The sequence below is a fragment of the Pteropus medius genome, unplaced genomic scaffold, assembly GCF_902729225.1.
Source record: "Pteropus medius unplaced genomic scaffold, Ma_sr-lr_union100, whole genome shotgun sequence".
Classification (NCBI taxonomy): Eukaryota; Metazoa; Chordata; class Mammalia; order Chiroptera; family Pteropodidae; genus Pteropus; species Pteropus medius.
Genome location: NW_024349797.1, coordinates 15,608,867 through 15,620,946, shown reverse-complemented (window position 1 = coordinate 15,620,946; position 12,080 = coordinate 15,608,867). Strand labels below are relative to the sequence as shown.

General features: G+C 47.1%; 1 protein-coding gene and 1 non-coding gene across 2 annotated transcripts in view; both read right to left on the bottom strand.

Moving 5' to 3' along the window:
* The window catches only part of SLC24A4 (solute carrier family 24 member 4), a 133,483-nt gene that overhangs the window by 104,213 nt on the left and 17,190 nt on the right, over positions 1 to 12,080 (bottom strand). The window lies entirely within an intron of this gene.
* Positions 1,378 to 1,496, bottom strand: LOC120619962 (5S ribosomal RNA). The gene has a single exon (XR_005657688.1). It is a non-coding gene; the product is annotated as a 5S ribosomal RNA (ribosomal RNA).

The following is a 12,080-nucleotide window of genomic DNA, read 5'->3' as shown; positions in this document are numbered from 1 at the left end:
ATTTCCCTGGGCTAAGGTAAGGCTAGTTTAGACCAGACTAGCTCCCTAGGCTAGACTATTATCCCAGACTATATTAGGGAGGATGGTGGCTGAGAGGTGATAAAGAAATAGAGAAAAGTGGACAGATTCAGGATATGTTTTAGAGGTAGAAGGGTCAGACAGGAGGGGTGCAGGAAAGAAGGACATTGATAGCTTCTGGCTTGTGCACCTGGACAGCTGGTGATGTCACTGAAATGGTGAAGAGCTGGGACAGGCATGGGGAGGAGTACAAGATGACATCAAGAATCTGCACTGATCATATTAAGCTGGAGGTGCCTGCTGGACACCCCAGAAAAGGTGTCAGGGAGGCCACTGGATATTTGAGCCTGGAGCTCACCACACTAAGGTGAGTAAGGAAGGCTGAGCGGTGTCACTGGGCAGCCCAGCCAAGTCACTCACCCCTCCTGCATGCCAGTCTCCTGGCACCCACAGAGCAATATACCATTAGCTGTGGATCAGCAAAGAATATACTGTTCTACGTAATGGAATTTCAGCTTGTGCTCCCCAGCAGTGAAACGCATAAGCACTCTACCGATCATCGCCAAGCGTCAGCTTAATTAGAAATAAGCATGATTCAAAAATGGGTCACCACCATTTCCTCTTTAGACGGAGAGAAAAAGACCGGTCCCAGCTGAATACGTTTAACTGGCTTAGCCGGACTTATTATCTTTTTCTTTTTAGTTCCCCATATTTCCACCTGATGGCTCCTCTAGAAGGAATTGAAACGAGTCATTTTAGGAAGAGGAGAATGTTCCAGTAGAAACGATCAACTTTAATGAGCCAACTTTTTGCCAAAGCGGCCTCAAACAGCAGGCCTTTCAGGGGGGCATATTCTCAGAAGTAACTTACTAAAAACATCTCCATTTATTTCATCCCACCAAAAGCAGCCTAAGACAGGATCAAACAAACTTCCTTCACTTGTCAAAGTTTTGAAATGCGACTCATATTCTTTTTAAAGTCTTTAAAAACTGAGGTACAGTTTACATAACATAAAACCTACTATCTTAACTAATCTTAAGTGCACAGTTTAGTGGCATTAAGTACATGCGTACTTATGGCACCATCATCACCGTCCATCCCCATACCGCTTTTCCTCTTGTCGAAATATAGCTCTGTCCCCATGAGACAATAACTCCCCATTCCCTCCTCCCCCAGCTCCTGGTACCCAGGATTCTACTTTCCGTCTCTATGAGTTTAACTACTCTTGGTATCTCATATAAGTAGATTCATACAATATTTGTCATTTTGTGACTGGCTTATTTCACTTAGCATAACATCCTCAAGGTTCACCCAGGCTGTAGCATGTGTCAGAAGTTCTTTTTCCTTTCTTTTTTTTAATGCCTATAGCACCTGGTCTTCCTAGGTGGTCTCCCATCCAAGTACTAACCAGGCCCGACCCTGCTTAGCTTCCGAGATCAGACGAGATCGGGCTCGTTCAGGGTGGCATGGCCGTAGACAGGATTTCCTTCCTTTTTAACGTTGAATAAATTTGTAACACAAATTCTTCAGTTAAATTTCCTAAATAAAATTGAATCGAGCTGACCGATTTCCGATTTTATACCAGGATATCCGATTCCTTCTTGCAGCCAAGCTTTCTGTCTGGATCTTTACTGACTTAGAAGAACTTCTCTCTAGATCTTAATTGTGCCGAGTCCTGCCGGCGAAGATCCTCGTCTTCTCCTTGAAGAAAGGCTGCAATATTGACTTGACCGTCGTTGATGAAATAGCCCAAGTAAATCTCAAGAAACTGAGGAATGTGGTTCTAATACTAAGGAAGAGTAATTATCCAACCTAATACTCATCAAAGCTAAAAATACAATCGAGTAAAACACAAAGTCAACGACTCCGCCGAGCCCCACCACAAGCCAATGCCCCTCCTCCACTTAGTTACCGTCAAGTCTTAAGTAACATCAGGTCGCCTCCATGAAATGATACTCTGCATCCGATCATCTCCAACTCCCTCAGCACGGAAAGTGTCTTCTCTGTACTGTGGGACCATGAAGGGTTCCATCTAAGTGTTAGATCCTCAGGGACACATAGTCAACATGTATATGTGACTGTGACCAACACACCTGGGTAGCAGGTAAGTGAAGGGCAGGAGAGGAGAGGAGCCAGAGAGGAGAACAGGAGCCAAGTCCCAGAGTACAGACTTCATCCTGTATCCATGGGATACCAGGGGAAGGACATGGACCACGCTGCACCAGCTCACCGAGCATGTCCTCCATTCCCAGCGCCGAGACCTGTGATGTGTATCTGTTCATTATTTTAATCCTCACAACGACCTGGGCAGCGTCATCACCATCCCCACTTTACAGTTAAAGAAACCAAGACACAAAAAGGTGAAGTGACTCTCCCAAGGCTACAGAGCTGGTAAGTAATGGAACTGGGGTTCGAGCTCAGGTATTGGACAACCTTCAGAGCCGACGCTCTTACCACGAAGCTTTACTACGTGGCGACAGTCCACACGGCAGCACGCTCATTCTGGTTTTCAAGAAAGACAAACACGAAGAAATGTCACATTCATTTATTTCACCAGAGCTCCATGTTTCCTGTTTGGACTGGGTGTGCAAGGTGAGCACACAATGTAATTCAGCCCTCAGACCTCCCAGTAGCCCGTACACACCCACAAGCAAATAAACACACGACTCGGGCTTCGACACAGGCTCGTAGCACCAACATCACTCACAACTGCATCTCGCAACCTCCAGCTGGAGAATGGAGACAGAGCTACAAAAGCATGGGAACGGGGCCCCGGCCAGACACCCCTGAACCTGGGGCGGGCAGCACTCTCAGGCCCAGCAAACCTGAGCTGCCCCCTCTGTCCTTTGCCTCTCCCCTGTTCAGTCCCATTTTCTAGTATTTGGGCAAAGAGCTGTTTCAAAATACCAGACCAATTTCTGGATAGTCTAAGTTCCCACACGCTGCAGGTTAGCATCTCAAAGCAGAGCCTGGAGGCCGAGGACCTGGGCTCAGGACTAGCTTTCAACAAATCATTGAACTTCTCAAGACTCAGCCTCTACTTGGGAGTGAGACCCTCCCGGGCTGTTGTCAGTACATAAATGAAGCGTTCGTCTGTGATTCCGTGGCCTACCAGACCCTATGCCTCCATCCGCCTCTGTCCTCTTCCCCACCTCCAAATTATGCTTCTAGTCTCCCCTGAACTCCAGCCCAAGCAGCCTCCTTGCTGTTCCCCGGACCCTTCTGAGGCCTGAGGCCTGCGTGCCGGCTGCTCCCAACCAGTGTCTGCAAGCCCATCCCCCATTCTTTCACATAGCCGCTCACATATCACTTTCTCGATGAGGCCTTGACTGGGAAGCCTATAAGATATTCCAACTGTTCTGCCCCAACAGCGGAAGAAGGGAGGAGAGAGAGGCCCTGCTCTATTTCCGCCCCTCACTGCCTCTAACACCCTCTAGGGCCTTGCATCTCAGAGTGTGGTCTGAGGACCAACCTCAGCCACATCCCTGGGAGCTTATAAGAAATGCAGAATCTCAGCCCCCTGCCCAGACACACTAAGTCAGAATCTGCATTTTCACAAGGTGCCCCTAGGGGATTTACATGCACATTCAAGTGTGAGAAACTCTATTCCAGCCATTATATACTTGGCTTATTTATTGTGTCTGTTTCCTCACTCTAGGCTGTAAGCTCCTCTGCTGTGGTCCCCAAACTACAAATGAATTTGCCACATTGTAGGCTCTCTAGCAGATAATGAACAAATGAATGGACTGCAAGCAGTCAAGGTCAGGACAATGCAGAGTAGGATCCCTGGCAGGGCCTGCCTGGGGGCTAACCATGCCTCACCTGGGGACATGGGCAGATCCTTAGGGCCAAGTTCACTGACAAAGGCACAGAAAACCAGGAGGGGATTTAGTTCAGTTTCTCATAGGAAGTGACAGTGGGTGACTGGATTGCTTGTGCCCGCCCATCAGAGCATCCCCCTCTTCCTGGGCCAGCTGTACAGGAAGCTTTGCATGAGGGCTGCGGTAGATGAAGGCAGGACAAACGGAGTCGGAACTATAAGGCTACAACTGCCTGGGGAAACCGAGCACTCAAGCCTCCCCCGCTCCCTCCAGTCCCCAGGTTGTGCTGGGACAGGCCCTGCTATCTTGGGGTTCTCTAGGCTTATCTTCAGGAAACCTGAAGGTGACAATTCCCCTTCTGACAACACAGCCCAAGTAGGGTACAGCTGATTAAGTGTCTGCATAGAAAAGGACATGAGCAATAGCCAGCAGAAAGGGGATACAAGTGGATTAAACAGGAAAAGATACTCAACCTCATGAATGAATGAAATAGGGGAAAAAAAAAAACCCTCCACTGAGATATTGTGACTCCCGCTCCAGACTGGCAATCTCGACCAGACTGATAACACAACTGGGTGTCTCATTCCTGGCTCCTGGGACAGAGGTTGTCAGACTTCATGGAGGGCCATTTGGCACCATGTGTCAAAATCACAAATTTATATACCTTCTGGCTCAACAATTTCACTTCTAAGCTATTTATCACAACACTGTTTTCTCAATCACGAATCCACCTACCTCCTGGCCCAGCAATTCTACTTCTAAGCTATCACAACACTGCTTTCTGCCCTCTACATGCCCGAGTCAGTAGGGAGCCACTTAAATGTAGCCCATCCATACAATAGAATACTATGCAGACTAAAGAGTGAAAAAAAACACACACATATACACATTTATTTACTAACATCTGGGTTGGCCTTCGAAGGCGAGGAAAGGTACAGAACGATGAGTATATTAGGCTTCTAACTGTGTGAAATATTTGAATCATCGCATAGCCCCAGGCTCTACGTGCAGACTTGCAGAAACCTGGGGAAGGGCTGCCTTTGGGGAAGGGATCTGGGTAGCTGTGGACAGGACAGGGGTGGGAGGGAGAGTTTTACTCTATCATCTTTTGTCCTTTTTGAATTTTAAATCACGTGAATATATTACTTCTTCAGAGGCTTTGTTTTTTTTTTTAATCCCCTACACTGAACTGCAGTTACTCTTCGGGGACATATCAAAACCACCGCCAGAAAATCCTAATCAGAATTTCTGGGGTTCCCAAACTCTCCAGAATCACATTCTCAGACAACGGAACTGTTATGGACTGAATGTTTGTATCCCCCCACCCCACCCACCCTTCAAATTCATGCTGATGAAATCCAATGTGAATGGTGTGAGGAGGTGAGGCCTTTGGGAGGTGTCTAGGTCTCGAGGGTGGAGCCCTCACGGAGGAGATTAGTGCCTTAAAAAAGGCCACCCCAGAGAGCTCTCTTGCCCTCCTTCTGCAATGAGAAGTTGGCAGTCTGCAACCAGGAAGAAGACCCTAACCACAGCCCAACCACTCTGGCATCTAATCTCAAACCTCCAGCCTCCAGGACCATGAGAAGTAAGTTTCTGCGGTCTAGAGCCACCCGGCCTGTGGCATTCTGGTAGGGCAGCCCAAACGGACTTATTTCCAGATGGCTGATGGCATTTCCTAAGTGGAGATCTCATTTTTAACTTAGCAGGCAATCTCAGTTCCTTCCTTGAATGTTCTTCAGGAGGCTCCTTGTTCTCATCCCCACGTAAGTCCTCCTGCAACACTAACTCTAACTTAGCTGGAATGGACCTCGGGCATCAGTGGCAGCCTCCCCTCTGGGCAGGTGGAGGCATAAAACCCAGGGAATGAATAAGCCTAGGACCGCTCTCCAGCTTCCAATGGACTTAACCTCCCTGGGCCTTATAGACAAGAAATGGGGACTCATACTAAACCTGACAAGCTCAGGCGAGGCCTGAATGGCGAGCCTTACAAACTCCGAGATCGCAAGTAACCACGTAGGATGGGCTGACTATAAAAATTCCTAACTAAAAGCAGGTCATGGCAGGTAGTGACATCCTTGGTCTGTAGCTTCCTTCACAAAGGTCAGTCTTTACCTTAAGTGAGCCTGTCTATTGTCCCTTTGCATCTCAGGTAACACAGACTTGGAACGTTGGAGTTATCTCCTTTTCCAGACCTCGAGGCACGACTACCAGCACCAGAGCAGGAGACCCCAGAACCCTTCACGGTTATCCTGTCCCCTGCACACCACCTCCATGCGCAGTAAATGTTCATTATTAACTATCCTGCACCCGCCAGTGTAAAAGATGTGTCTGTCTAACTTTCTATCCAGTCCCAGAGGGTCCCCCCACCTTGGCTTTTTCCCACTCCCTTAATCTACCGACGACACTGGGTTTCAGGGAGCCCTCCTCACTACATTCCTGTGAGCTGCACAACTGCCGTTCTCTGGAGCATTTTCTCAAAGCGTCGAGATTTTGCTTCCTGGCAACGGTCATCAGTTTGGCTCCAATTCGTAAAAATTCTCTACGGGTTTGGATGTTTCTTCCGTCAGCAGCTTCAACTCCTCGTCAGCAAAATGAGGATGCCACACATCCGACAACCATCTTTTGAAAACAGGACCTACGCTGAAGGCAACGCAAAGCCCTAGAAGTGGAGAGCCCTCCACCCAAGTCCAAATTCCATCCCCTGGCCTGTAAGGTTCTGCTCGACAAAGTCCCTGTGATCTCATGTCCACATCTCCCACCTCCTTCCCCATCACTCTGCTCCAAACACTCCGGACACAGCTGTGTTGCTTTGACATGCCGCTTTCTCCCCTGCCTCAGGGCCTTTGCACCTGCCATTCCCCCTCTTCCATCTCTCTCCATCTAGGCAACACCTACTCGTCCACTGTGCCTCAAGTTAAACATTCCTGTAAGGAACGTAGGGAGGAGGCAAGAGAACCACATGTTAAATCAAGCTATATTTAAAGACTGCGATGTGCTGAGCTGTTAGCACAATGTGATGTGTATGTGTGCGCATGAGCACGCATGCCCTGTGCTTTCGGCTAAACTCTAGAGGAGGTCAGTTGCCCTGACCAGGAATTCCCGCCCTGCGTGGTAAGTTAGTGTGATGACTGGCCAAACTCCAGAGCCTCTCAGCTGCCCCCATGTCCCATCAACACTAGGGAACTGCTCATCTGCATAAAGAGTTGGGTGTACTGGTAACTTAGGGACTCAGTAATCAGCAAACTTGGTGTTACAAATGGACTCTCACTGACGAAAGCAAAGGCATTTGAGACATGCAGATAGACTGAGATATCGTAAAGGTCATCCCTACCTGGGGAGACTAGGGAACGAAGCCTGTATTCTCAGTCCTTAGGGATGGTGCCAAGGCCCTGTCCTCAAAAGGTCCCAAGTCTGGCCAGTGGCTTGGGTGGGTTCTGGTGCCTGATTCTGACTATAAGGTTAATTGAGTCCTGACACATGAGTATCATCAATTTTAACTTGAGTGAATCTTTCCTGCAAGTTGTCCTCAGAAACACCCGAAAGGACAGTGTTGAGACTTCGTTTATGTTATTGAAGGTTGCACATCTGTGTGTGGCAGAACTTGATTGACAGCATGCTTTCTTTATAACCTGGAAGCAAGGGTGCTGAGGAGCAGCTGGCTCTCACCTGCCACCATATTGTCTTTGTAGATACAGAGTCTTTAATAGGTTCCAGTATATTCAGAAGCCTGCAACTATTGTTTACGAATACATTATTCTGGGCTTGGGCACATTTTCCTTCTGTGATCAGCCCTAAATAATTCCTTTTGGTCAAATGTTTGCCAGGTTGTGTGGTGAGTGTCTCCCCTGTGGCACACCCTCAAACCCACACAAACTGCCTCTTAGAAAGACAATCAATTACAAAGCTCCTTTACCCATCATTCAGAAAGGAGACCTTCTACTGGAAAGAACGCTCTCAGCCACAGAGACTATGTGAAGAGGCAATCATTAAAAAGACGGAAGCACTCTGCTGGCATGCCACCCTATATGAATGCCCCCCAATTCAACAGAAGCTTATATTTTAAAATGCCCTACAGCAACATGAGGGACTCTGTGGTGATGGAAACATTCTGTGTCTGACTTTATCAATATCAATATCCTGGTTGTGATCTTGTACTATAATTTTTCAAACTATTGCTATGGGGGGAAAAACAAGAATGAGGGGACATGGACCCTCCCGTACTGTTTCTTAGAACTGTGTGTGAATCTACAATTAGCTCAAAATAAAAAAGTTTAATTAAAAAAAAACAAAACACTAAACTTAAAAAACAACATGCCCAATACCCTCTAGAAACATCTTTCAGTTGCTTTATTTAGGACATTGAAAATCTGGGGGGTGAGGGGTGGAATTCATTGCAATCCTTACATTAGCCTTTTCACCTGGGATTGGGGGTGTTCCCATTCTTTCCCTCCTGCTTTGTAATGGTTCATTTTATACGCCTCCCAAAGCCAGCAGCAGATTTGCTGCCCCCATGAGAGCTGGTAATTCCAGATCATAAGCTATAGGCAGCAGCTAAACCTTAGGCAAAGTCTGGCTTCCTTCCCTAGTTTAGATTGTCACTCTTGTGACATTCTCAGTAATGATGTTCTCACATTCACAGGAACGTGGTTGGAACTGTTGGTGGCCCTGGGCTCCAAAAAGCTTCACTAAAGAGACCCTTAGAACACTGCGCTTCCAAAGAATTCTCCCCATGTACATCAGAAGACAAAAGCCAAAGAAAAAACACAGGCAAGCTGATCCTGTTTCAGATCTCAAGATGAAGTTTTGCTTTAGTGTAAATCTTAGGGGAAAAAAACCTCAAACCCCAAAGCTAAGATGGACAACATGAAACTAATTACTGTGGAGTCTCCGTTCGAATGCTGTGCAGCGTGAGTTCACAGGAAGCGACCCCAGGGACTGGGAGTCATGAAACTGCCAACCAGATTTGTGACCTAGAGCAGGAGTTGGCAAACTACAGCCCGAGGTTAATAAAGTTTTATTGCAACACAGCCATCCACGTTCCTTCACAGATTCGCCTACAATGGTAGAATTCGGCAGTTGCCACAGACACTGTAAGGTCCACAAAGCCTAAAATATTTACTGTCTAGCCCTTTACAGAAAGAGTTTGCTGACCTCTGACTTAGACCAATAACCATGATAAAAATGCCATTGACAGTATTTAAGTGCCAGGCACCGTGCCAAGTGCTTTTTGTACCTTATCTCATCTAATCCACACAACGAACCTGCAAAGTTAGGATAATCTCCATCTCCATAAATAAGGAAACTGAGGCTCAAAGAGGTTAAAACCTGCCCAAGTTCACATACATAGTAAGTGGAGAAGCCAAGATTCAAACTCCAGTGCATCTGAGGCTGAGTGCCTGGCTCCTTCCAACATACTGTCTTACCTCCTGAGCAAATCTTTCCTCTCTCTGGGCCCAGGTCCTCTTCTGTGAGGATGTCAGGGTTGCAAAAGAAGCTCTAATATCCAAACTACGCCTCTGAATAAGATGAGAACAACTCGTTCTCAATCAGATATCAAGGTGCAGGGGAATGGCCCAAATGTCCAACGCTTGAATTATTTTCTTTAAAAGTATTTTTATAATCCAAATACATCCAAAAAGGTTTGAGATCAGTGTGACAAGCTGAAAGCGAAGTGACAATGTGGAGAAGTAATGTAAAGAGGGAATGGATCATTACATTGAAAAAAATAAGCACAAAACACTTTCAAGCTTCCTGGCAGCCAAAGCAATAGTGGGGAAACGTAAACAATGAGAACCTCACGACCTGATGAGAGGAATTATCCCTTCCTGGCTGCTAGTTTACCTTGCAGCTTCAGTCAGTGTTCCTGACCCTGATTTTTGCCTTTAGTGAGGTCTTATGCCACAAAGACACACACCGGGACCCTTTGGCTCCTTCAAAGATCTGGGACATCCCAACACAAACCAGGTGGCATTAGCCCAGTGTGGGACACTGAGTGGAACCAAGAACGTATCACATCAATTCCTATCACCCCACGGACCAACGGTTACGTCCAATGCCCCAGGAAGAAGAAACAGGACACTGATATCAGAACCCACTAGAGAGTCTTTTTTTTAGTAAGACTAAAGTCGATTGTAAAGCTCACTTATTTTTTATGACTTTTTAAAAGAAGGTTACAAATAATGTCCAGCTGCATCAACGAGCCATCCTGGCAGTATGGACGGCAAAGGAAGTAGCTCAGAGGAACCCCGACTCTTGAGGTCCTTCTTACCCCAGCACCACCATCCTCTCCACCTCCCTACCCCTGCCCCAGGCCCATATCACAGGGGCAAAGATCATGGGTCTGGCACACATGCTCCTAAGTCTCCCTGCAGAAACTTCCAGAGCAAAAAAGGCCACACTGCCGCCCAGCCCAGCTCAGTGGTTTTTAACTGTGGCTGCACATTCGAATCACTGGGAGAGCTTTTAAAACCACTGCAGCCTGGGCCCACACCCAAAGATTCTGACTTAATCTGTCTGGGGTATGGCCTTGGCATCAGGATTTTTTTAAAAAAAATCTCCCCAAGTGACTCTAATGCACAGCCAAAGTAGAGAAGCGCAGCCCCAGTTCAAATGCCAATTCGCAGATGTCAGGATCACTTTCCCCTTCCACAAGTGAAATCATCACTGCAGGCGGCTGTTCCTGCACGACAAATGACAGCTCGAACGTGAGGCCCGCTTGATTCTTCTAAGGAGATGGTTGCGATAATGATCACTCACTCCCTATGATCTCAGATTTCAGCCCAACATGTTATAGCGAAGAGACACTTCCCTCCCTGCCCTTGGACCGCACTCTCCCGAGGCTTCTAATAATTCATGTTTACTGAACACCTCCCGTGTGCAGACAGAGGAGACATGACCTCACGCATTCTCCTCAACCATCCGGAGAGGTAGGGGAGACCATTCTCATTTGACAGACGGAAAGACTGAGGCTCCAAAAAGAATTAGAACATCAGACCTTCGTATTCCTGCACTATTTTCTATCCCATCTGCTCTAAACTTGAACTTGTAATAGAAGCAGAACGTTTCAATTTCCTTAAAATAAATATATATTGAAATCTATATATAGAAATATAGAAAGAAATATATATATAGAAATATAGAGAAATATAGAGAGAGAAATATAGAGAAATATATATAGAAATATCTATACAGCTATATCTAGATATAGCTATATATATCTATATAACTATATCTACAGATATATCTATAGATATAGCTATATCTATATATATATTTCAATGACTTCACTCTGTTCTGGCCACACCAGCTTCCCTGCTGTTGGAGAAACAGCCTCCACAGGGTCTTTGCATATCTGTCACATCCACTTTCCTCAGCCAGGAACGATTCCCTGCACCCCGCTTTCCTCTAGCAGATAGCTACACCATCAACCCTTCTGGGTTCAGGTCCCATCCCCTCAGAGATCTTCCTGAACACCTTATTTTAGATCCTCAAACCCATCCTGGCCACTAACGCCTTATTCTATTTTTCCTCACCATATTTATCACCTGACATTACACACCTACTTATCTGCCAATTTATCTTCGCCCTCCTCCTAAAGCAAGCCCCACAAGGGCAGGAACTTTTCGTTCACTGCTGTGTCCCAGTGTCTGGCCCCTAGCAGGTGCTCAATAAATACCCTGCCACCACAACAGCCCTTATGTATCAAACCGTTCTGTACTTACGTTAACATACTGAACCTTCCCTAAGACGACTCGCTCCAGGGTTGTCATCACCTCTCTACAATTGGGGAACCTGAGACACAGAAAGGCTAATAAACAACTTGCCCAAGGTCACTGCTAGTAAGTGGCAGAGCCAGGATTCAAACCCAGGCAGACCGGCTCCAGAGTGTGCACTCTTAGCCACTTTGTTGAATGGACGATTGATGAATGAGGGGTGCTGCCACACTGATCAGTGAGTGGGGCAGGCTGAGCCCCCGAGCCCCTCAAGGGGTCACCCTGAGTTCTGCTCTGCGGTGCCGACTGGGTCCCATCCCCCGAGACGTCCCATCTGTCTCCTCGGTCCGGGCGGGCCCCATCACACCTTCACCCTGTTTGCACGGCAGTTTGTGTGGCAGCAAGATTTCAGGAAGCTTCAAAGCCAGGGAGGAACTTGAAGTGCGCCCAGCTCCTGGCACATCTCCCCAGACATCCTGTCTTCACACGGCGAAACGCAGCACTTTGAAACAGGCAGATCTTGGACACT